Source organism: Macaca mulatta, chromosome 3, assembly GCF_049350105.2.
Source record: "Macaca mulatta isolate MMU2019108-1 chromosome 3, T2T-MMU8v2.0, whole genome shotgun sequence".
NCBI lineage: Eukaryota > Metazoa > Chordata > Mammalia > Primates > Cercopithecidae > Macaca > Macaca mulatta.
Genome location: NC_133408.1, coordinates 135,062,428 through 135,089,820, shown reverse-complemented (window position 1 = coordinate 135,089,820; position 27,393 = coordinate 135,062,428). Strand labels below are relative to the sequence as shown.

Genomic DNA, 27,393 nt, shown 5'->3' with positions numbered 1-27,393 from the left:
CCTTGAGGGACTTTTATACAAAACTTATAGGAGTATACAGATTCTTTCCTTGGAAGGGAAAAATACAAAACAAAACTGGGTCACTAATGGTGATTGTTAGTACAGTAAAGCTAAGAACACTCGTTTACTCTTTCTTCTTCGTTTTATTTTCTGTTTTACTCTCTGATTTTCTAGAGATAGAAGTACTGTGTGTAGAGAATCCAATATGGACTACATGATAGTCACATATGATGCTATGTATCTGTGACAGCATACTCTATCAAAATTCATTTATTTCTGTCCATCACCCTATCTAGGTGTTGAAGTAATAGTCTAAGGCTTTTTATATGTGTGTGGAATAGAGCTTTATCATAAGATAGCTTTCTTCTTTTTATATTTTAACTTATATTTTTACAAAATCTTTCTTTACCTAAATATCACTATTTCTCAGCTTAAAATATTAAAAGCAAATATGACATGATTTTATTGATATTATTCTTCATTTTTCCAGGTGTCTGCTTTTCCTATTATAAAATTTGTGGTATATTTCACATTCACTATACTTGACTACTCCTTGTCTCAACATATTTCATCAGTTATTGTGGTTGCTGAGTTGCCAATAAATTATTTAACCGAAATAACTGTTCTCTGGTGGACAGCATTTCTTAGGAAAAACTCCATGAAAATGAAACTACTTTAGGAAGTCTTGAAAACACAAAGCAGTATTAAAAGTATCTGATTTCCAGGTAAGCTTTGAAAAAAATATGATTTTAGGTATATTGTTTCTTAAAATTCAATTTATCTAGAAACAACTGGTGTATTGTTATGCCATAAAAATAGCATGAATAATAAAATAAGCAAAAGAAAACAAAAAAAGAGGGAGTTGTCCCTAGAATGTTTTTAGGTCATATCTAAGCCTCCATTTTTTAATCCATTAAAATTAATAAACAATAACAAATTCTTAGGCTTTTAGTATAATATTGTTCTTTTTAAACATTTAAAATAAAAGAAAAATATGCACTTAAAAATAAAAATATACATTTTCCTATCTAGTACCATGATTGCTTTAGCTATTACATGTTAATGCCAAATTGATAATCACCAACTAACTTAAGAATGATGATTTGTGATGACAATTTTGAAACATAGTCTAAATAAGGAAGCCATTAAACATTCTGTATTTATAACTTGTGTGAATAAATGATTTATTTGTTTTATACTCAATGAGATTTATAGAATAGAGCCAACGGATCAGTGGGCATAAAAAGCCTTTCCTGTACACTTATATTGCTCAATAATATTTTTCAACAGCCACTCTTATCTTGTGACTTGGGTGATAATATGCAATCCCATCATACCCAGATTATACATTTAGGTATGGTCTTGGGAATGCATTGCTTAATGTATTTATGTAAATGGCTATCACAAATGATATAAACACACCAGATAACACAAATAAACAAGGCTAATGAAACAGTAACCTTAATTTCAAGGGACTTATTGTCTCCTAATATACTACATAGATGTCGATTAGTGTAGTAATTCATCATGCATCAGTCATGGAGGCACGGAGGTAAGAATAACAGCAGCTACTCTTACTGGACATTTATTGTAATTCAAGGACTTTTCAAAGCACCTAATACCTATTGATTATTTTCATACTTACAATGTTTCAGTGAGTGTGTTGTTTTTAATTCACTGTACAGGTAAGAAAATGGAGGGAGATAAAGCTCAATGAAATTGGATAACCAGTGACAATATTAGAAAATTATTCAACCTGATTGAAAAGATTCAGATCTTAATCAGGAGGCTCTGTGGACTTTGCATCAATGTTGTGATCAGGAACATGTAGAGGGAAAAGGAAACCTGGAAGAATCAACAGACCAGAGTGCTCAGCTCATTGATGCTAGGCTCTAAGAAAGGGCAATTTTTGTAAAAAATACAAATGCATTTTTGTTGAGTAAGTCTGGTGCACCAAACAGGAAGGGGGCAAGGGGTAAAGAGGTAGATTATATCAAGGATTTACTTCAGTGGCATAATAATTTCCTTAACTTCCATCAGTAAAAATTACTAAGAATCCCAAGGCTTATTAGCCAGGAGATACACAGACCACCAAGAATTCCATGTAAAATTTGCCTGCTGGATGAACTTGCATTGGAAATTTTTTAAAATAACATTTAACTGAAGATTGGCATTTCCTTCATTTATAAAAATAGATAACAAACCACAGTGGCATTAGCAATACCTGTGACATTATCACCAAAATACATTGCAGATATTTTCATATCACATTATATTTCTTTTGTAAATCTTAAAATCTCATTTATACTCTCAACTTTTTGAAAGTTGTGTTATTAACAGGTCTTTCACCACACCCTCTTATTTAATGATTTAAATAAAAAGCACATGTATTACTAAACACAAATTTGTATTTTTCAATACTTTTATAATTTTCACAATATAATGGATTTTCCTTGTAACACTATGTATTTTATATTATGCATTAAAAAATATCACCATTCTAAGAAGTGATTCAGAGAATTCACCACACTGCCAAAGACAAGAAAATAAATGATTTCTTGTTGCTAAACCCAAACTAGGAGCCCAGTTGATAGCAAAGACTTCAGTTGAATCACTTATCTGTTACCATATCTGAAAATGTCACACTTCTGTTTCTTACTTTCTGGGCCTACACTGTAATTATGATAATGGAAACACTGATTCCCTTGACCACACATCAAGATAATTTGGTAAAAAATGTATATATCTGTGTGTGTGTGTGTGTGTGTGTGTGTGTGTGTGTGTGTATAAAAAATAATCCCCTTCCTTCCACAAGAAAATAATTTTTTGTCTCCGAATATTATAATGTATTGCCTTTTTTGTCCATCTTAGATTAATCGTCTGTGTATAGGATTTTTGCTTACTCTATTAGGGTACAGTTAAAATAATACGTTTCTTCCAGTACAATGAAAAAGTTAAATTTCAGCAGGAATTCCTCCAAAATTTTCTAAAAGTTTATTTAAAAAATCTAAGTAGTTGTTTCCTATGCTAGCCTAATTATATATTTTATATTGCTAGCATCAACTAATAATATTATTGAATGCATGTCGTTGGAAATGTAGAATTATTTATAAAAAGTAAAAGTGAAATAGAATTTCTTTTTTTTTTTTTTTTTGAGACGGAGTCTCACTCTGTCACCCAGGCTGGAGTGCAATGGCATAATCGTGGCTCACTGCAAGCTCTGCCTCCCGGGTTCACGCCTTTCTCCTGCTTCGGCCTCCCGAGTTGCTGGGACGACAGGCGCCCGCCACCACACCTGGCTAATTTTTTGTATTTTTACTAGAGACGGTGTTTCACCGTGTTAGCCACGATGGTCTCGATCTCCTGACCTCGTGATCCGCCTGCATTGGCCTCCCAAAGTGATGGGATTACAGGTGTGAGCCACCGTGCCAGGCCGTGTGAAATACAATTTCATTTGCAAAAATAAACAAAGAGTTTAAGGTATTTTTGTTAGATCATTTTGGTCATAGAAGGGAAGTTTGTAATGTACTTTAGAAATAAATTAGGTATGATTTTTTTTTTCTGCACATGGGTTATATCTCACTGTAAAAATATAAACTATGTATAATCATCAAATTGCAATTATTATACAATGTGGAGTGTCATGATGTAGTGAGAGGGTAGGAGATTTGAAATCACATGAAATTTCTCCAAATTACTTGCTGTGTTACATTAGTGCAGGTTGCTTAATCTCTCTGTGCCTTCTTTCTTTTGTAAAATGAGTATGATAGTAATTTTCATGCAGAATTATTGTGAAGATGAAATGATAAGATATATGAAAATGTTTGACTCACTGGTGTGTTAAATATATTGTGGCCAAATTTGGTGAATTACCTCATATTAGTCCAATATGTATTTAGCTGAATTTTATTCTTCGTTGTTGACTTTAGGAAACAGTTCTTATTTGATAATAAGTTTGATTACAATCACAGTTTTCTAAATCTTAGTTTACCTTGAAAAAAATCAAGTGATTTGGACACAATGTATGGAGAAGAACACATAGTTTGTAAATCTAAATCCAGTTGATAATTCTAATCCCATATCATAATCGTTAGTTCTCTATTTTGGTTAACTTTAACTGTATCATTGCAGATTTAACTCAACAAATATTTATTCATGAAAACTGCTCTTTATTGTATGTTTTTCCAAGTAGATTACATGATTTGTGAAACAAAATGAACTATAATTATCACTAAAATTAAAATGTTAGGATAGTACTTTATGAAAGTTCAACAGAGACTAAATATAACACCATCTCTCTCCACAGCAAACTCAGCAATAAGCATAAGAAAGTAAAATACACAAGATCTAAGACCAGACTGCCTGGGTTGATGTAATTACTCTGCAACTAACCAGTTATGTGACCTTAGTTTAATTGTATGTAAAATGATACTAATACATAGCAATATTATGTACTAGTCCTTTCTCACATTGCTATGAAGAAATACCAGTGGGCTCACGCCTGTAATCACAGCACTTGGGATGCCAAGGCAGACAGATCACGAGGTCAGGAGATCGAGACCATCCTGGCTAACACAGTGAAACCCTGTCTCTACTAAAAATACAAAAAATTAGCCAGGCGTGGTGGCAATACCTTTAGTCTCAGCTACTTGGGAGGCTGAGGCAGGTGAATTGCATGAACCTGGGAGGCGGAGGTTGCAGTGAGCTGAGATCACGCCACTGCACTCCAGCCTGGGCGACAGAGCGAGACTATGTAAAAAAAAAAAAAAAAAAAAAAAAGGAAATACCTGAGACTGCACAATTTATAAAGAAAAAGAAAAGAGGTTTAATTGACTCACAGTTCTGCATGGCTGGGGAGGTCTCAGAAAACTTATCATGGCAGAAGTCACCTCATCACAGGTGCCAGGATGGAGAATGAGTGCAAGTAGGGGAAATGTCAAACACTTATAAAACCATCAGATGTCATGAGAACTCACTATCATGAGAACAGCATGGGGGAAACTCCCGCCGTGATTCCATTACCTCCCACCAGTTTCCGCCCTAGACATATGTAGATTATAAGGGTTACAATTCAAAGTGTGATTTGGGTGGGGACACAGAGCCAAAGCATAGCATACTACTTACTCCATAGTGTTGTGAGAATTAAATGAATTAATACTTGTAGAACAAATGCCTGTCACAAGCATCTCACAATAAAATACACTTATTTTCTCACTGTTATCATCATTCATATTTTAATTATGGATGTGGCTTAGCTATGTCCCCAACCAAATCTCACCCTGAATTGTAATAATCCCCATGTGTCAAGGGCAGGGCCAGGTGGAGATAATTGAATCATGGGAGCAGTTTCCCCTATGCTGTTCTCTCGTGGTAGTGAATACGTTCCACGAGATCTGATGGTTTTATAAATGAGAGTTCCCTGCACAAGCTCTCTCTCTTGCCTGCTGCTATGTAAGATGTCCCTTTGCTCTTCCTTCATCTTCTGCCATGATTGGGAGGCCTCCCCAGCCATGTGGAACTGTGAGTCATTTAAACCTCTTTCCATTATAAATTATAAGTCTCAGGTGTGTCTTCAGCAGCAGCGTGAGAACAGACTCATACAATTATTGTCACGGAAAACATAACTTTTTAGAAAGATACAAAAAATATTATTTGAGGATTTAAAAAATGTGAAATCACATCAGTCATGTTTAAACTCCATACAGACTTCTTGAAGGACTTTGCATTTGAGAAGAGGGACTTCCATTTCTAATACTGAGGGAGAATAGCACGGCAGGTATGTGTGTATCCAGTAGAGCCACACTGCCTAGACTGGAAACTTGATTCTACCATTGCATTCACTGGACAAAATTTGGCAAACAACCACAACTGTGGCCTTCATTTTTTACCCTGTAAAGTGAGGAAAATAATAGTACACCCCTTGTCAGTTTATAATGAAGATTAAATCACTATTTAAACGAACATGATCAAATACTATGATTAAATGGATAATAAATGCTCCGTAAGTATTAACAACAATGCTTCCTTTAATGATCTCTGAAGATCAGCTACCAATAGATTGATATTAATTAAACTTATTGTGCATTTTGTTCTATAGTTTAATATTTATGTCAATCAAAAGTATCAATACTCAAGAGTACTTGATTTCCTCTTCAAAAGATGCAATTCACTGTGGTAGGGTTGCTAAAGTTTGCTAATATTCATGTTAGCAAATCTCTTAATCTGCATGTTTTTTGTCACTAATCACTACATAATCAAGTATGCCACATATGACAGACAGATCACCTTCAGCTAAAGCAGAACGTAAGTACTATTCCTTTCTTATAAAGAAAACACTTCTCTGATGAAGAGAAATCATGCCATTTCCTGAGCAGAAGTTCACAAGGGGGCACTTGCAAAGTGAAAACGAGTCAATTTTGAGTGGAAACATAGGGAAAACCCAGAAGAAATAGTATAAAGTAAAAAAAAAACAAAACTTCTTCCATGCTAAATATGACCCCTTCTTACAATGAACTATAGTTCTTTAAAAATGGAAAGCTTATTCTCTGATTATATTCTGTCATAAATCATATGGACAGATGTGCGCCTTAGTCATGCATCATGGTTGATTACCATCATTCAAGGTTTATGCAACACAGGCTGAGGATTTTATTTTTTAATTTAGAATTTAATTTTCTGATATTGTAACAGACAGAAAGTAATATCCCATGAATTTTTCTTTGTTATAGTACATCTGCAAAATAGAAATATTTACATCAAACATCTTTCTTTGTGACTTTAAAATCATATATAAATCTGTTTATTCTCTTCTAAAGAGTAGCATATTTTAGTTTTTAAATGTGGTTTACAATAAAGTGTTTGAAAGTTTGTAATTATGTATTACCTTTCCTAGTTGTTAAAATAAATGGTAAATCAACACAATGTCAAAACGTGTAAATAAATAAAATTATCTGAAGAACTAATGTTTAGCAGTGTGATGGCAGAGCCAATTTAAATTTTTGGCACAAAGTCAAGGATTTTAAAAAATTACAGTGTGTGTGAAGACCTTTCAAATATTGTTGAGCTACAGCAGCCTGACTTAGGTGGGTGGGATAAATCCATAGGATGGTTTCCTTCAAAAGCAAACTCTATAGGACCAGAGTAATCTATTGGAATTTCCATTCAAATCTTGTTGATTAGTGCAAGTCAAAACTGTTACACAGAGAAGATTAACATGAGATTACTCAATATTTCTATTAGACAGAGTTCAGATTTGACATTGGTCATGGATATAAAGTTAATGCTGAATTGGCTTCGGAATTCCAAAGTTATCTGCCAGCTCCAATGAATGAACAAAAACAAGACTGTCATAAAGCAAAAAGAAAAGAACATATGGCTGAAACAAAACAAATGCTGTTTTTGGCTGATAGATAGCAAAATGGTAATTATATATACATTGGCAATCATATTTTATCAAATTATAATTCTAGATAACAAAATATGTACTTTTTTTACCTTTAACAAGAAAATTCAAAATAAAGTCTGAATTTATTTTGCAAAGAGACTTCAATTTATTATGAAGCACATGGTCTTAAAAATCATTTTCTATTCTTGTGAAAAATACATAACAAAATATGCTTAGCTGAATAGACTATGACACATAGGTGAAAATGGAAAAAAAAAAACAGACTAGAGTATAATCATTAATCATAAAAATAACTTCATTCTTTCAACATTGAACAAATACTTATTGATTGATAAAATGTATAAGGCATGTGTGGTATTGTAGAAAACACTATAATTCGGTAGATTCAACCCACTCTGCCCCTCAAAGACCTTACATTCAAAAGGAAAGACAAAAAGATACTTTATATAATATGAAGCATGAAAACAAGTGGTGTCTAACAGAATAAATGCTATATATACCATAACTTATATTTGTCTTTTTAAATAACAGACCTACAGACCTGTCACAATGGAGAATGTATATCTCTATCTATCTATCTATCTATCTATCTATCTATCTATCTATCTATCTATCATCTATCTATCTATCTATCTATCTATCTATCTATCTATCTATCTACATATTTTTTAAACAGTTGTTTAGTTGGGTCAAGTATGGAGCAGGGTTCTGAACTCTGAAGTTACAGTAATGGATACATGAAGTTCCTGCTCCTATAAAACTTACATTCAAGTGAGAAGAAATAGACAATCAACTAATCAACCAAACAATCAAATTATGATTTTAAAAAAATACTACCGAAGTAGGACAAAAAAGAGAGTGATGAGAGGTGCTGTTTTAGATTGGAAGGTCAGGGAGAACTTCTCTGGAAAGGTCACATTTGCACAAAGATCTGAATGAAGACAGAAAATCTGCCACAGGATGTCTGAATCTGAGACAGAAGAGACTCAAAGTATACAGGAGGAAGTATTCTAGGAGTAGCAAGGAAGGCTGTGTGGCTGCAGTGGCCCGAGCCAGGGGACAGATGGCAGAGGAGATCAGAGACATATGAGGGAGTATAACCACCAAGAGTCTTGTAGACCGTCAAGGAATAGGCAGGCCATGAGGAAACTTGTGCTTGCAAGGTTTTGAGCAGAGGAGTGGTATGATTTGCCACATTTTATTTTATTTTAGAGAATAAAATATTTAATTATCCAGTAAAGATTGAATATATTCAAGGAACACAATGATGTTATTCAATATACATATACATTGTTTAATGATTATCACAATCAGATTAACACATCCATCACCACTTATGCTGTAATTTAAATCACCAGAACTTGTTTATCTTATAACAGAACATTTGTATCCTCTGGCCAACATCTCCCCATTTCCCCACCCTCAAACACTAGTATCCGCTGTTCTGCTCTCAGCTTCTGTGAGTTTACCTTTTCAGATTCCACATGTAAGAGAGATCATACAGTATTTGTCTTTCTCTGTCAGGCTTATTTCACTTATCATAATGTCTTTCAGTTTCATCCATGTTATAAAAATCGGCAAGATGCTCTTCTCTTTATGGCTAAATAATATTCCTCTGTGATCTGGCCTACTTTAAAAGAACCACTCTGGCAACATGGTGGAGTATGGACTATAGAGCTGCCGGTGCAAGCATGGAGATAATTTAGAGAGCTTTTACAATAGTTTAGAGGAAAGATGCATGTTGGTTGCCTATGCAAGGTCATTCATAGTGATAATGGTTAAATAAGTATTTCTGATCAAATTCTAAATTGATTAATTCTATAGTATGGGAGAAAAATACAAACCAAAGTTAAGTGATTTATGAAGCATAAACAATAAATATTTTCTTGAATTATTTGCTTTTGACTGATTTGGGTTTTTGAATATATACCTAAAACCCATGGGTAAATCACAGTTTTAGAAAAGATACAGAGTGACTAATTTTATTTTGTAAAATTCCTTGTGAAAAATTGAATTTATAAGTGGTATGTATTTAATAAATATTTTATGCATATTAGTTTGATGATTATTTTTTAGTTTTGTGAAAATTCATATGATATAAAAATTTATCCTTGTGTTGAAAATAGTCTAGAAGGCTGTTACAGGCACAATATCATAGACCTGTTTTTAAAATGATGGTTTGACAAAAACAAGCAATAGGGAAAAGACTCCCTATTCAATAAATGGTGCTGGGATAGCTGACTAGCCATACGCAGTAGACTGATGTTGGGCCTCTTCCTTGCACCATATACAAAACTTAACTCAAGATGGATTAAAGACTTAAATGTAAAACCCAAAACTATAAAAATCCTGGAAGACAACCTAGGCAATATCATCATGAACATAGGCATGGGCAAAGATTTCATGACAAAGAAACCAAAAGCAATCACAACAAAAGCAAAAATTGACAATTGGGGTCTAATTAAATTTAAGAGCTTCTTCACAGCAAAAGAAACTAACAGAATAAACAGACAACATACAAAATGGGATAAAATATTTGCAAACTATGCACATAACAAAGGTTTAATACCCAGAATCTATAAGGAACTTAAATGTATAGGAGGAAATAATAGGTTGTCTGAAATATGCAAAATCTGTTGACGAGTTTATCGCTACTCTTAATAGATTCACAATATTTTCAGAGAGGTGCAAATTTGCATATGAGAGAATTCCAAAAGATCTTTCAAAATAAAATACGTAAAATAACTTAATTCTAGGTCATTGGTTATGTTCAATGACAGTCAGAAAGCAGGTAGTCAGTTTTCATTGAAATAATCAGGAGGCACTTCATGTAAAATGAAGTAGTCATGATGGGGAAAGGGTGAAAAAAATGCTAGGAAGGAAAGGAAAAAGAGAGAAAGGGAGGTAGTGAGAGAAAGAAAAGCAGGTAGGCAAAGGTAGTGGGAAATGATGAGCCATTGATATATGCCAAGAATTATACTAGGATTTTTTCACATATAGCAAGGTACTATCAAAGAGCATGTGTAATTTCTTTTTTTTTTTTTTTTTTTTTTTTTTTTTGAGACGGAGTCTCGCTCTGTCGCCCAGGCTGGAGTGCAGTGGCGCGATCTCGGCTCACTGCAAGCTCCACCTCCCGGGTTCACGCCATTCTCCCGCCTCAGCCTCCGAGTAGCTGGGACTACAGGCGCCCGCCACCACGCCCGGCTAGTTTTTTTTTTGTATTTTTAGTAGAGATGGGGTTTCACCATGTTAGCCAGGATGGTCTCGATCTCCTGACCTCGTGATCCACCCGCCTCGGCCTCCCAAAGTGCTGGGATTACAGGCTTGAGCCACCGCGCCCGGCCGAGCATGTGTAATTTCTAACGGAATTCATGACAGCATGCAAAATCATTCTTGATTTTTATAAGATCTCTCAGGATTTGTATATGAGATCTTTAAAAAATCTATAAAATTATGAATTGTATATTATAACCATCTTTTTTTACAGAATGTTTAATTTTTCAAAGTAGCATTTTTTTGAACTAGCTCCAATTTTATAACTTTCACTACTGCTAGCTACATGCAAGTAATGTGACGTTTCATCACAGATTTCAAGCATAAAAGCATGCAAATGATGCAAGCTTCAATATGGAGAAGCAGCTATGGAACACGGTCTCTTTGTTAAATGGATAATCGTAAGGCTGTTTTCCTTTTTGCTAGATTTTTTAGCCAGAGTTAAAATGTAAACTAGGATTAATGGCAACAATGTAATGTAATATTTGCATATATTTTCCACACAATCAAACAGAAAGATAATTTATAGTGTGCTCTAACTTATTGGGATAATGGTTGACAGAATACAATTTTGAGTTTATGAATTAAATCTTTATAAGTGCCTCCATTTACCTTTCAATAATCAATTTTGTTGGGTTGCATATAATTTCTTTTGTACAAATAAGTGTGTTTTTAAATTATTTTTTAAAAGCCAGTGTAAATCTTTAGGAATATTACTCAGAAAACACAAAATGAATCAAATGAATAAGGACTGGAAATAAGATAAGTCAGTTATTATTTTTGGCAGACTTATGTGGGAAAAACTATTTTAGTGTTCTCATCTTTACATTTCATAATACTCATTTGCATTGTCACAATACCACTTGATAAACATATGTAAACATGAATGACCCCTTTAACACCGTGTCCTAGAGAAAGTTCTGATATAACATAAATGTTCAGTTCTTGAAAGAAAGAAACAGTAAAAGAGAAAGAAAATGAAAGAGCAGGAGATAGAGGGGAAGAGAGACAAAATAGATAGTAATTTTTAGAACAAGAAGCTTCTTATAGGAGAAAAATATCTTTGAAAAATGCAACGTTGCTTGTAATGCATAAAATATTTGAAAGTTTTCCTTTTGATGAGATAGACTCTTATTTACATTGAATCAGTTGATTATAACTGATCTATTTCAACAACCCATGGTAAATTTATACAGAATGAAAATATCTTTTATTGTATTGACTTTTATTCATTTTGACTCACTTCCTTCCTTTGTTCATTCAACAAATATTTTCTAAGGATTTGGGGCCTCTACAAGATACTACTAGAAACACAGTTGTGAAGGAAATTCAGTCTCAGCAGAAAAGGAACTCAAATTCCCATAGGAGGGAAAGGCATACAAATACATGACGGAAAGAAATGCAAAAATTTAACTGAATCACAGACACAGAGTTATACAAACTATCTGGGAAATAATTTCAACTTCCTCTCACAGATAATTTCCTAACAGAGGTCATTTTCAACCTGGAACTTTTTATTCATTTATTTATTTATTATTGTTATTATACTTTAAGTTCGGGATATATGTGCAGAACGTGCCGGTTTGTTACATAGGTATACATGGGCCATGGTGGTTTGGTGCACCCATCAACCTGTCATCTACATTAAAACCTGGAACTTTTAAGAAAAAAACCCGACTGCATCAAGCAAATGAGGATGCCGTGAAGGGGGTTAAGAGAAATCAATGACATTTTGGCAGAGGTAACATTATGTATAAAGGCATGAAGGCAGTAAAACATTGAGTGTTCAAGACATTACATACAATTTTCTGTTTCAAACCAGACATTTTAATGAAACAAGTTGGACAAAGATGAGTTTTGAGATGTTGTCATTCAGCCAGGTCCAACCCTTTGAATGTGAGAACCTTTTTGCTTAAATGTGGTCGTGGATATCACCACATTATGCCTGGTCTTTATTTTATTTTATTTTATTTTAGTTCATTAATTATTGTTAGTGTTAATGTATTTTACATGTGGTCCAAGAAAATTCTTCTTCCAATGTGGCCCAGGGAAGCCAAAAAGATTGACATGTGTGGTCATGGCAAAAGATTTGAGGAAGATTGTAATCAAAGAAGAAACATGCACATATCAAAATTTTAGGAAGGACAGTCCCCCAGAGACCTAGAAGAAAGACTGAACAATTAGATCATGTGACTATTATAATATCCAAGTGAACAACAATGAGATTCTAAAATAAGATGGAGGCTGTAGTTTTGCTTACTATACCCTTATAAAATATAGTGTTACATTATATTTTCAAATTGAAAATTAAAATAAACATTTAGTGCAAAATAAGAGGGAACACAATGTATAATTTCAAAAGCTGTGTTATTTTATATTACATACTTGCACTTCTCTTCTTGCTCTCTGGCCTTGAAATAAATTACAGTCCCACACTGCAAAATTTTATGGTATTATTTTTCTGGCCAACTTAGGGCTTGTAACTGCTGGTTTAATTGATGTGTTCCACTATATGATTAATTCAATAATAGTGATTTTGGGCCAATCATAATAATCCATATCAGATGCCCGACACTTTTACATAATAAGCAAAGATGAAGGCATAATCTAGAAAACACAGATTCTCATAACCAATAACGTAAGTAAAATAAAGGCAAGGCCAGTTATGTGCAATATATTTTAAGGCATCATTGGCTTATACTTAGCAGAAATAAATATTTTATATCCTGGATATGTCTCATTGCTCATTTTTACCTATATAACAAACCTGCACATGTACCCCTGAACTTAAAATAAAAGTGAACTTAAAAAAAATAGATTGCATTATTAGGTATTTTCATAGCACACTTCAAAAGTGAAGTTGATAATTATCTCAAAAGTAAAGTATGGGTGAGAAAAATGACTTTTTAAATGTGCCTCCTGAACAATTAGGAATTATAATATCAAACTCTGAAACAAGTAAAAAAAGTAATAAATTATCATATGCATTTAAGTAGTAAGATCTACTGACTTAAATGTTTCCAATGAAGTTCATGTGTTTCGATGAATATCATAGTAAACATTTGGAAGATACCAGTGGCAGAGATGGTGAGGACATAAAGTAGAAAGGCACATGTACATTTTCATTTGTCTTATCACTGCAAGGGTATTACCTAGTTTATTTTTGCTTTACCACCCAAAATAGTCATCTACAATTGACTTTCTATCACTTTTCCCCCCCTGTAGTACATGGGATAGGGTAGTGGTTTTTTATTTATTTTTTTGCATGCTTAAATGACTAGGTATTTTAGAATTCTACAAGCACTTTTTTTAAAAAAATGTTTCAACTCCTCCATGAAGCATATGCTAATGTCTGCAACGGTCCTTTCCTCATATTCTGAGATAAGAATGGTTTGGATTTTATTAAATCAAAGAGGATGAAAAGTATAGAAATGGATTATGTCCTATATCTATCTCTTTGATATGCATATCTGAGGGTGGCTAGCCAAGGCATCTAAGACATAAACCACGGATTCCATGCCATGGAAAGAAAGGAAAGAATCATACACTGTTTTTATAGATCAAAGTCAGCATCCCAGGTTTTATATTTGAATGTCAAGATCTATGTAGAAATGTACTGAATGAAGTTTCAAGTAGTCAATACCTGTGACAGACATGGTTTTATTTTTGGAACTATTGATTGCTTTTCTGAGTAATCTCCAAATCCCACTTTGAAGCCATTCAATCTGGATCACAAAAGGACATCTTAGATGACTAAAGAATTTGCCAAGGGTATTTGGAAGAATTTTTGGCTTTCTCCCAAAGTATTTTTTTAGCTTAAAATCAAGGCTTACTGTTTTATGACAAGAGCTTTTTACCTTAAACAAAGACTGTTGAGTTTCTGCTTTTAATCCCAACACATAATTTTATAATAAAGTTTGAAAATGAAAGATTCAGGTGATTCTAGTTACATTAACTGTTTTAAATTCACTTAATTTTTAAGTTTTCATTGCCCCTTATCTACAATTCATTGAAATTGTTCTTTATTACTAGCATTTTGTGGTTTTATATGCTTCTAACTAATCATTGTTCATTATACCAAGAGAATCAGATTTCCAACTATGGTTTGATGTCATTGTGTATATACAGGACGTCCACAGGTGCCTGGAAGGCCATAAAGAAAAAGAAGGAAACCAGCCAAGATTAAAGTTTCACAGGTCCAGATGTGGCTGCTGCTGCTGTTTGGGGAAAAAAAAAAAACATTTTAGACCTTGGCATTTTGGCATTACAGCTGGCAAGTAATAAGAGAGAATGAAGTCTGTGTGCGTGCGTGTATGCATGTGAGCATGCTCTTTTTGTGACAGAAAAGGGGGAAATGGAAGGCAGGAAAGTCCAATCTGCTGGAGTAAAATAGAAATGTGGATGAGAGACTGTTCAACCCCACTGGCAATGAGGTATTTCCCTTTTATTAATGAAATGTTCTGGCACAGTGGAAAAATATAATTTGCATGAATGAGCACATCAATCTAAAAAAGTAAAAGTCCTGACTTGTAGTCATTTCTTTCAGCTTATTCACAAAATTATCATAAGCAGGATTCAGTTGTCTTCCTCATTAGTTACTATTATTTTTTTCACATTATTCAGCTATATCTATCCTTCAGAGAGAGTTCCAACAAAGGATCTGGAGACTACATAGTTCATTAAATCATGTGATATGTAAATATGGAGTGGCTCACAGCAGATGTTCCTATCAGGATATTACAAATAAATCCAAAATTCTAAGTCTCAATGACTCATTTCCAGAAAAACAATAGCATTATATTTGCTTAATATTAAAATGTCATCAATGTGATTGCAAATTATTATGAATTATTTTTCATGTATATGTAATCTACCTCTTTTTATTTTTCACAGTGCCCATCACTGGATACACCACCAATGAAAAGAGATGTTCTTAATTCTAGTCTAGGAAGTCTTGGAGAGTAGTCTGCAGAAATCTAAATGGCAAGACAAGTTAACATCTGTTCATTCTTTACTGTAAGTCTACACTTACAGGATAAAATTGAGAAAAGACAATTTAAAATCGTCCTAATCTGAAGAAACTAATCCTTGTTTTTTTCAATGGCAATTTAGTGTGGTAGTTAAAAGAACACAGCTTTAACATGTGGCCGTGACATCAATCCAAGGCACTGATGAGTTGAAATGTATGTGTGTGTATACACACACACACAGACACACACACACACATATAAATCTGTGCTTTATTTAAAAGGCATAGAAAAAAAATATTTTAACACTATTTATTAGTTCTTATCCCAGAGTAAATGTTCACATTCTTGACTATATTAAAACATTCAGTATCTTTATTAAGTTTGCTACACTGAAATATGTTATTGTTTACATGTCTCGACTTATTACATACATATTATCAATGTAGTGACTTAACATTTCAGAGTTATAAATCATTTTATCATTTAGGATAAGGAACCGAAATAATGCAATCTCATTCTATAAAGAGTCTTGATTCCAGCTAAGACTCTTATCATTAATAATATATCAGGACTTGATTTAGGGAGTCACTTCATTAGTTCTTTAGTTACCTCTATTGATACTATTTTCGTGAAATTGCTGGTCACGATGGAGCATGTCTTATATAAGATGTGAAAAATGACAATAGTAACTTCGTAATTCTTGTGTCAAATTAGAAATTGCTTTTAAAACTTGCTATCTTCCAAAATCCTCAGTTGAAGCACCTACCAAGATTTTTATCACAAAAAAACTTTAAGAGCTCCCTTGACACTCCCTAAGTTGGTGTTTTCACCTCCCCTAGATTGTACAAAATGCAACACAAGGAAGAAAGTATTCCTTAATACTAGTTGGAATGCTAGTTGGCTAGTATTCCAACTCAGTAACACTCTAACTTGACCATAATGATATTGAAGCTTTTCTACAACACTGACTCTAGAGTCTTTAGCCTCATCATTTACTTCTTTACCATAATGCTTAGTACACATAGAGGAAACTAAAACAAGCAAAGAAACAACACAATGAGGTGAGGAGGGTGGCTTTAGTTAATAGAATGATACCAAGGAGTACTTTATTATTATTTCAAAATTTCAAACTGCTCTAGCTTGCCAGGATATACTCTACTTTCCAAAGAAAAATTGAAATGAAGAAAAATACAGTTCTAAGATAAGAAAGTAAGAACATAATCTGATAAATATGCTAATTTTGAAATGTTTTAAGGAAGGACATTTTCAAAGGTGTAATGCCTATGAGCACTGACACTTTTCTCTTTTGTTTTCAGCTTGTGACTTTTAACCAAGACATATGGTATACATACAAAGTTACTAAATATCTGTTATAATTTAAATGAATTCTAAGCCTTGGGGCATCAGGGAGGTTATTTTCAAATTTTAAAGGGAAATTACTTTTGAATTTGCCATACTACATTGTGTTCCATTGCAAGAAATTTAATCTGAATGCACTGAAGAGATGTAGTTTTTACTTTCTGGATTGTGCTATATCCTATATTTAACAGATTTTTGTCATATTCTTAAAGTCCACCAAATGTACTGAAAAGTAATGGTATATATCCATGTCTTTCTTTTCTTACAATTGACTAAATACTAAAAACAATAGTTTTTTTCTTAAAAGTTAATCATCTAAAATGCAATAAGTAATCACAAACTAAACTTTGATCACTGCTAGTTTAAGTTCTGTCTACATAATTGCAAATCTCCGAATTGATCTTTTTAAAAGTAAATATTTTGGAATAAAAATTTATTTTCCATTTATATATTTGCTATTCTATAAATTTTGTTTTCATAAATATATTTATAAATTTTATGTAATGAAGATTTCAGAGTAACAATGAAAATATTTTTATAATTAAATTCTAAAGTTAATCTCTACGTTCATAATCTATAATTTACCTCATGAATTTCAATCTAATTTCATATAACCTGAGATGAGATTTTATGGATGAGAAAAGTTTCCAGAAAACTAGACTATTTACAATGTATAATTAAATAAATAATAAAAACATTTTATTAAACTAATGGCTTGTAATAAAATAATTTTAGCCCTCCATTCTTCCCCTTATTTCCTGCCCTCTTCCTCCAACTGTTTCCTCACTTTTCCTCCTTGCTTCCCGTCTTGCTCTTCCCTGGACCTGGCCCTCGCTTCTTGCCACCTTCCCATCCTCTGTCTTGTTTCCTATTTCTCCCCTAACCTGCTGCCTCCTGGTCACCCCCATCTTCTTTTCCACAACCTCGATCCTCCCTTTTGCTACCTCCCCTTCCACTTGCCCCCCTTGCTTCTTCCCTCCTGTCTCGATCCACTTTTCACACCTCCATCTTCTCTCTTGTTTCCCTCTCACTCACACCCTCTGCCCTCCCACCATTCCCACCCTTTCCTCCTGGCCCTGCTCCCTGGCTCTTCCGCGGTCCTTCCTCTTCTATTTCCCCCTAAGTCCCACCCCTCATTTTCTACTTAGACCGCCCCCTCATTTTCTGCTTAGACTCATGCCCTCAAAAAAAAAAAAAAAGAAGAATCGTTTTATTTTGACATTTTGTGTAAAAATCTTTTAAAAATTTATTACAATTTCTAATATGCTGTATATACTTTCTACTATAAATATTTTAATATTTCCTTACTGATATGAATTCACCCTTAAAAATTTCAATTATTTGAAATACTTTGAATCTATTCTGTAAGATAGGGAGGACAAATTCTCTAAATTACTAGAATTTCCTATTGATTTTTGTATTTTTCTCCACTATTAATTTATTAGGAATGTCTGTTGCAAGTAGAACTTAAAGGTAATAGGCTTATAAAATACATGTAATTGTACCTAATTTCAATGGGTCTTGGTATAATGACGGATCACACTACTTTTATAACAAAAAAACATGAGTTTTACAAATTTTGCGTCTTGATTCCTCAGATATTTTGTATTTATATTTTGAGTATGAAGGGTCATTCCCTCATAAAAAAGATATTTTTACATTAGCAAATATAGGTTATAGTTGTGGAAGATAATACTTTATTAATCCAACTAAGAAATTGTGATGTGTGTGTGTGAGAGAAAGTGGCAGCGAAAGAGAGATCTAAATATCTGTCATATACACACACAATATGTTTAGTTCTTGCTGAAAAGTGAAGATTATGCAATTCACATTTCTTTGGGAATTTGATCATGTTATCTTTAAACGACAGACATTTATGAACTACGGAGCGGCATCTAAAGCAAAGGAGTTATAATTAACAATAAGAATGAACGTATGACCTTAAAGAGTGAATATATTAACTAATTTTGTTTACTGACATTATCTCAAATTTCAGAAGTGGTCTAAAGAAGCCCTGCCTATTTGAAATACAATGTGAGCTACATATTTAATTTTAAATTTCCTAGCAGTCACATTAAAAAAAAAAAAATTAAAAGGTGAAAGGAACTTTAATAGTAGATTTTATTTTACTTAATATATCTACTAAAGTATTATTTCAGTGTGTAATAATTTAAAATTTATTGAGATATTTCATGTTATTTTTTTTCTTATTTTATCTTCAAAATCTATACATTTCAACCCAGATTAGTCCAGTTTAAGAACTCAGATGCCACTGTGGCTACTTGGTATTTATAATATTGGACAACACAGGTCTATAGTGTAGCTAAAATCCAGTAACAGCAAGATCTTCTTTAAAAAATATCAGAGCACCTTCTTCCTAGACACCATATTTAGAAGAATATAAGCAGGCAACTGTCACATTTAAATATTACAATGACTATAGAAACAAACCTTCTATGAGTGCAATTAAGAGGAAACTTTTCAAAACAGAGGAGTTAATTAAGTAGAAAATGTGTGGTTAAATCCACACAAAAAATGTTGGATGGAAAGATCCTTTTCTAAACAGAAGAACACCAAACATAAAAGGACAGGGGAGGGGCTGAAACTTAGCATAGGCAAAAATTACCATATTTACTGAATAGAAGGCCAGTTTGGCTCTGGAAAACTTCTTCTTTTTTCCCCCCAGAGAGAATGGCCACACGCCAATAGATACAGGCCTAAAATAGTGTATATACTATGGTAACCATAGTAATGAGTAGATGGAACTAAAAAAAGCTGGTCTTGGGTGAGCAGATGTTCAGTCAAAGCAAGAATGAAAACATGAACTGCATTTCACAACCTCCATTTTATCTACATACAGTAGGACAGTGTTCTGTGAGCCTGTGGGAGAAATGTACTGAAGGAGGAGGAACCAGAATGCCAGGAACGCCTTGTTATCAGTACAGGCACACAAAGCTAGGTTCCAATAGAAGAATTCATCAGCAAGAAACATCCCCAAGTAAGGCTATGAGAGATTGATACATATTCCAATTACATCTGTATCTACATTCATGCATGTACACTTTACTAAGTAAAGTAGCATGTCTTGTAATCTTGTAAAATAGTCTGTCTAGGTTGAAGTATGAAAAAATTATGTACTATTTCTCAATTTCCTTCAGGAAGTCTAACTTAAATATAATTTTTCTAAGAATAACATGGTTATCTATATCATGCCAACACCTTCCTAGACTTCAAGTTATTTTTACTGCAGAACTAGATCAGTGTTGTGGTTAGGAAGGAATATTATGCAGATTGCGGGTTTGAATCCTAGCTTACCAGATGACTTTGGACAAGTAACTTAAACTCCTTAAGACTCAGTTAACTCACCTTCAAAACAGAATTAAATAGTGTCAATTCATAGTATTGATATGAGGATTAACATGAAGAAATTAGGAGTGTCTGGCACACAGCATTAACAAATTTTAGTTATTTTTAACAATAATTCATTGTTATTTTTATGCCATATGCCAATAAATTCCCAAAGACCTGGCAAGAAAAACATTGAAACTATGTTTTACTGTGCCTAGCACATTTTTGTTGATGCATGTGTAATATATACATAAATGCACGAAAAATGCACAGAGACCCATGTTCACATATACTTCTATATTTTCCATAGCTTAAAGCAGGCATCTGATGAGAAAATAAAGTCATACCCAGAGAAGACAGGTAGTTCTCATCTTCCAATGTGCTGTTTGGCTAACAATCCATCACTGCATTCTTCTGGCAGTGTTTCAAAACATATCCCAAGCTGCAGAAGACTACTGAGCCAGAGGAGCACTGAGTCATAATTAGCTCAAGATTAAAGTTCACCAAGGAATGGATTCAAATTCAATTTAACACAAAAAGGCTTTAGAAGGAGGGATCATTGTGTTGAGATCTCAATGAAGCAAGCTTGCATTCTTGATTATTGGAAACTCCTTGATAAAGAATCTCCCTAGATCCTTAAATGCTTTGTGCAGCTGGGGTTTGAGGTCATACTTTTCACTCCACTTGGTGTGGGAAAGAGAGTTGGCACATGCTCGTCTTGATCTACATGTAGCCCCAAAGCATTCTCAAAGAAAGAACAAAAGCAGACAGAATTGCCTTGCAAGAAATGTTTCTCAACAATAAATTTCAGAAAGCAGTGCTATATCTGGGAGGAGAACATTTCAAATACAAGTTGAATGATAAACCCCACTGGTCAGGGACATAAAGTCTTACCAAAGGTCTAAAAAAAGCTTTATGTTATCCAAAGTTTAACAAAAGCCTCCACATAAAGACTTTTATCATAATGTTATACACACTTATACATATATATACACACACATATCTCTATACACATATACCTATATAAGTGCGTGCATATACTGAGTATATGTGTGTGTGTGTATGTATATATATATAAAATAGAGTATATGTATATATATGCATATATATAAATAAAATAGTGGAGAATGTTCCATATATCCCAATAAGGGGTCAGTACATATGAAATGAATACGAATTATGTTCTTATGTAATACAGAAGAGAAAAAGAAACCCATTAAGATAGCTAGAGTAATAAAAATCTGTGTGCTTCCATATCATTTTAACTATAACCAAAGTGTGGGTTGAGGAGGAAGTTAAACCATAAATTAAATAATTGTTTAGAATTACATTCCTCCCAAATTTTTGCATCACCCCACTCTTGCATTAGGATAGACAATAAGAGTAGATTATTAAAATCTATAAAACATTAAAATACTCTTAATGTTTTATAGATCGACATTTATGATGCCCAAGAGCTTAAAGAAATGTTAGTGTCACCTTGCGTTTAAGTTACCCTCAGACTTTATTTATAATACTCCAGGATTACTCCTTTGCAGCTAAGGATAAATATTTGAAGAAGTAGGAAGTTTGGCACAGAGATTAGGCATAAATGAATACAATGGTACTAAAATGACAGAGATGTGGATTTAGAAAAGCTTGCATCCATACAAGAACAAAAATCTTTAAATTCCAGTTCTATCTTCACATGGACCTTGTCAATAATGTTCATTGAACTGAAAAAATTTAGAAGCTGGAAGAATAAAAGACCAATTTGCCAATGTAGTTTGCTAACATTCCGTAAAAGAAGACGGACAAAGTTTTAAAATATTAAGTGAACTTGTTTTAATCACTGATGGGAACAAGAGAACTGTATGGCCAAATCTAGTTTTGAAAAATTGGAACAAAAACATGTTTTAGGTTATTTTCATCAGATGTGAGGTTTTACTTGAATTTGCTCTTTGTTTTTGTATATTATAGCTCAGATGTCTGTGGTAGGTTCCATTCTCCAATTTGGTATATATATATATATCCCATATATTGGATCTGTAGTATTAATTTAGTGCCAGGAATTGCTTTAGGCTTTTCAGGAATTAACTGTTCAAATGGTGTGCCCTTGGAAAATTACAAATCAAAGCATGGGCACTAACTGAATCAATATAATTGCCCTCTATTTGGTGTGGGCTTGTGTGTTGAAAAAATATATAATCCTAACAAAAGTAGATGTTTTGGGGACTAATAGAGGCACAATAAGAGAGATCAGACTCTCTTTGCAAGGTCAATTAGAGACTGCTTGTGCAATTTCCCTCCTGTCTAATGGCCTTAATATAACCACATATTCTTATTATTGCTCGAAAGTTATAGAACATATGTAATTGGTGTATCTGCCTTTGTGGGTCCCTTCAATATTTCTGTTCAAGGCAGCTGCACTTGAAACTTAAGGGTTTGCAGCTGTTGGAAGCTATATCAGGAACGTGAGGGTTTGGCACTCATTTTCATAGTTCCTACTGTGTAGAAGTTTGGCAAGAACTGTGGAAAGGGTATGGTGACTTAAAGAATGTTTGTAAAACTTTCCCCCATCATTGTGGTTCTGAGCACATAAGGTCTGGAGTTGGAGAATATAAGGGTGGTTATTTTGATTGGGGCATTTGGGTTCCATTTATACAATTAACCGTAAGGGCAAAACATTCTGAGATTCTGCTTAAATTTCATTTTTTCCTTGATAAGTACAGTAAAAAGAATTCCGTGAAGTAGAGCTCAACAGTGTGTCATTTTCTCAGTTCCAAAAACAATTTTCAAAGCTTTAACATGATCATTCATACATGTAACATCTTTAAGGAACATATTAATGATGGTAATCCTAAAAAATTTTTCAAGCTCATAAAACTATTTTATTCACATACATTGGGGAAAAATTATAATCCTCAAATCATCACATAGAATATTTGAAGTCACTTTAGAAATAAACCAGTCATGGAGGATTAAAAACATTACTTTAGAAAGAAAATTTAATGAATTTTAGCTTTGCCCAAAAAGGATATTTTGTAAAATTACCATACTGTGATGTAGTGATATTTATGACAAGATTATTTAGTTCCTATAAAGAAAAAGAAATAGTTAATATATTTTTACAGTTTCTTAAAGTGTGATTATTATAAACTATGATTCTCAACGCTTGTAAGAGGAAATTTGAGAAGGTGACATTTTCCTGGGTAGATTTTAAAATAATATGTTAGAAGAGATTAATAATTCAAAGGTATCTCTATTTCTTGATTGATCATAGCATGTAATTAAAAGATATTTTTCAACTCTAGTAATTTTGAATTCAGTTTAGCCATAGAATCACACTAAATTCAGAATGAATTTATCTAGATGGATATAGATATAAATACTTTGAGAATATTCGTGTCAGGTTAGCTATGCTATTAATCAATTTGTAATTGTTTCAACATTTCTGATGAAAATGCATCAAAAGGCTTAGTGTGGTGGCTCACGCCTGTAATCCCAGCACTTCGGGAGGCTGAGGCAGGTGGATCACCTGAGGTCAGGAGTTCGAGACCAGCCTGGCCAACATGATGAAACACCATCTCTACTAAAAATACAAAATATTAGCTGGGAGTAGTGGTGTACGCCTGTAATTCCAGCTACTCAGGACGCTGGGGCAGGAGAATCACTTGAACCCAGGAGGCAGAGGTTGCAGTGAGCCTAGATCACACCACTTGCACTCCAGCCTGGGCAATAAGAGCAAAACTCCATCTCGGAAAAAAAAAATGCATCAAAACAACTATATGTACATCAAATACATCAAAGTATGCTTATATATTTTTTAATATATATACTCTGATGCATTTATTTACATATTTGATAGATTTATATTTTTGGAGAAAATATTTACATTTCTCAGTGAAAATATAATGATGCATAAAAACAAAATAGTAATTAATAATAATCCTCCATAAAAATATTTGGAATGTGAAAGGGAAATTTCAATTCTTCTGATAGGATTAATCTTGGCGATGGTTATATTTCCATGTACAAATCAAAATAAAGAAAAACAGATAAATGAATTCCTCAAAATTAGCTTTTCAAGCATATCAGTGGAATAATTTAACAAGTAAAGTTTCTGCTACACTTCATGTAGAAGTGATTTACCACAACATCAACCATATGGTATGCACATACTCTGTACTATCCCTTGTTCAGGCTGTTAGCATGAGAGTGTATCCAACTAAGAAATTCATCTAGTACCATTTATTAAACATTTCTTTTGTGTGAAATATTGGAGATTCAAATATTTTTTTCGAGTTGTTCTCTGTATGTTTGTTTTATCATCTTCAAAGAATATTTCAGGGTAAGATTAGTTTTTCCACCTTTTAGGAAATGTCATTAAATTCCAAGTCATTAAGATAATTTTTTTTCTAAATTAAAAAGTAAATCACAAGCAAGTTGTCAACATTCTGATTCTTACACTCGTTCATAAATCTAGTTGTCTGAAACCTAGGAGTCATTATTTCCCCTGTATTCTTTTCCATCCCACATTCATTCCATCAGCAGGTCCTGTGAATAATACTTTCTGAGTAGTTCTTGATTCCCTCTTTGTCTCTATTTCTGCCCTGACAGTATCTATCTAAGCCTTCACCCTTCATCATCTCAAATCTGGGTGACTGACATAGCCTCTTTATTATCACATTCACTGTAGTTGTCCTTTAATGTAGTCTCCACACTGCTTTCTGCTAAAGTGACTTTTAAATCTACAAATCCGGTCATGTTAGCTACATATCCCAGCATGTTCCCCCTTTCAGACTTTGAAATCAGCAGTATGACTGCAGAGACCACCTTTTTAACTAAAAACTTCTGGTGCTGCTTTTAGGAGTTTATGCCCCTCACGCTTTAGAATCTTTGCCCACCCTGCCTTCTCCCCTCCAAATCAATTACTTTCTACTCATTCTTCACATGTCATCTCAACTCAGTGAAGCCTTTCCTAAATTATCAAGTCAGATTCATTTGTTCCTTGCCACTATAATATATATATATATATTTTTAATGGAGTTTAGCCCTTGTTGCCCAGGCAAGAGTGCAATGGCATGATCTTGTCTCACTGCAACCTTTGCCTCCCGGATTCAAGCAATTCTCCTGCCTCAGCCTCCTGAGTAGCTGGGATTACAGGCATGCACCACCATGCCTGGATAATTTGGTATTTTTAGTAGAGATGGGGTTTCTCCATGTTGGTGAGGCTGGTCTCAAACTCCTGACCTCAGGTGATCTGCCTGCCTTGGCCTCCCGAAGTCCTGGGATTAGAGGTGTGAGCCGCCACGCTTGCCACTATAGAATTTTTTTACTTTACTATTAAAAGTTACAATCATATTTTTGTGATTGTTTATTTAACATCTACACGATGAAGGTCATGAACACAAGAATCTCTATGTTCAAATGAATTAAATGAAAATTGAGATTAAAAATAATTCAGAGGAATATAGGCCTTCAAATTATATTTTTCAAGTAAATGAACATTTCAGGGAAAATAAGAGGTCTACAAATGCAGGAATAAGGAGAACCTTATGCACGTGTGCATGCGCGCGTGTGTGTGTACGTGTTTTTCAATAGACTTGCTTCAGTTGTAAATTTTCCACATCTCTTGAACAAACACACTATTTACTACGGTTGGCAATTACGTGTATAAATAATTAGTTGCTAATATTATTCTTAAAATTGGGGAATAAACATTGAGTTATGAGAATGCAAAAGAAGAAAATAATAATTCTACCTGTAGACAGTGGGTAAGGAATTATAGAGATGAGGGATTTTGTGCTAGACAAAAATTTCAGGAAGCGCATGAATGGCAAAGAACACTATAGGCAGTGCAAACTATGTGAGCAAAATTATGGCCTCCTGATTGTGCTTAGTGTATTTTTGAAATTTTAAGCAGCTACTTATGATTGAATAATACAAATAACAAGTATTTAATGAGCATTTACCAAGTATGCTTTGAAATGTACACTTTCACTTAATTCTCACAAGCATATCATGTATGCACTGCTGTTACCACTAAAATTCATACACCAGAGTGTTCCAAATGCTCAAACTAAGCATTAGAGCATTTTAGTAAAATTTGCATGAATGAATAGCAAAGGAATAAATATATCTGAACTCAGACGCCCACAAACTTGACTACCAAATTATACTTACTCTTGAGGAGTAGAGGCAGAAAGGGGTGAAACTGGAATTATAAATGGTAGTTGAATTGTGAGTGTATTGGATTCCATGTATAGGAGTTTAAACTTTGTCCTGTTGGCAACTGAAAACAATGGAAAATCTAATCATAGGGTGATTATAATCCAATATAATTTTTTGAAAGATTTGTAGGGTGGACCATATGGGAAATTAATGAATGCAAATTGATTGAATTGCCTATGACTGCATTAAATTGCATATAACTGAGCTAGGCAGCTAGAAAACTTAAAGGTAATTTAATTCAGCCAGTTTCTAAAACTAAATACTGAGTGATTATGGAATCCTGCTTCAAATTCTGCCAAATGCTGACTCTCTAAGGGAAAAGTGTCTAGTGAGGGTAAACCGGCTTTGAGAAATAGCTGAGGTGCTATGAGACAGCCAAGTGGAGATATCAATATAAAATTAGCAATATGGATGGGGAGAGGAGGGCTACCTCATGATACAAATAGAAGAATTGTGGCTGGGCGCAGGGGCTCACTCCTGTAATCTCAGCACTTTGGAAGGCGGAGGGGAGAGGAGAGGATCACTTGAGCTCAGGAGTTTAAAACAAGCCTGAGGCTCTTTTCCTTTCTCCGCCATCGTGGTGTGTTCTTGCCTCCACTTCTCGCCACGTCTTCTCACAAGACTTTCAGGATTAAGCGATTCCTGGCCAAGAAACAAAAGCAAAATCGTCCCATTCCCCTGTGGATTCGGATGAAAACTGGAAATAAAATAAGGTACAACTCCAAAAGGAGAAATTGGAGAAGAACCAAGCTGGGTGTATAAGGAATTGCACATGAGATGGCACATATATTTGTGCTGTCTGAAGGTCGCGATCACATTACCATA

The 27,393-nt window shown here is 33.7% G+C and overlaps 1 protein-coding gene and 1 pseudogene across 2 annotated transcripts in view; one reads left to right on the top strand and one right to left on the bottom strand.

The window, feature by feature from the left end:
• SEMA3A (semaphorin 3A) overlaps nucleotides 1-27,393 on the bottom strand; it is a 559,757-nt gene that overhangs the window by 367,493 nt on the left and 164,871 nt on the right. The window lies entirely within an intron of this gene.
• LOC100430755 (large ribosomal subunit protein eL39 pseudogene) lies at nucleotides 1,503-27,393 on the top strand (annotated as a pseudogene).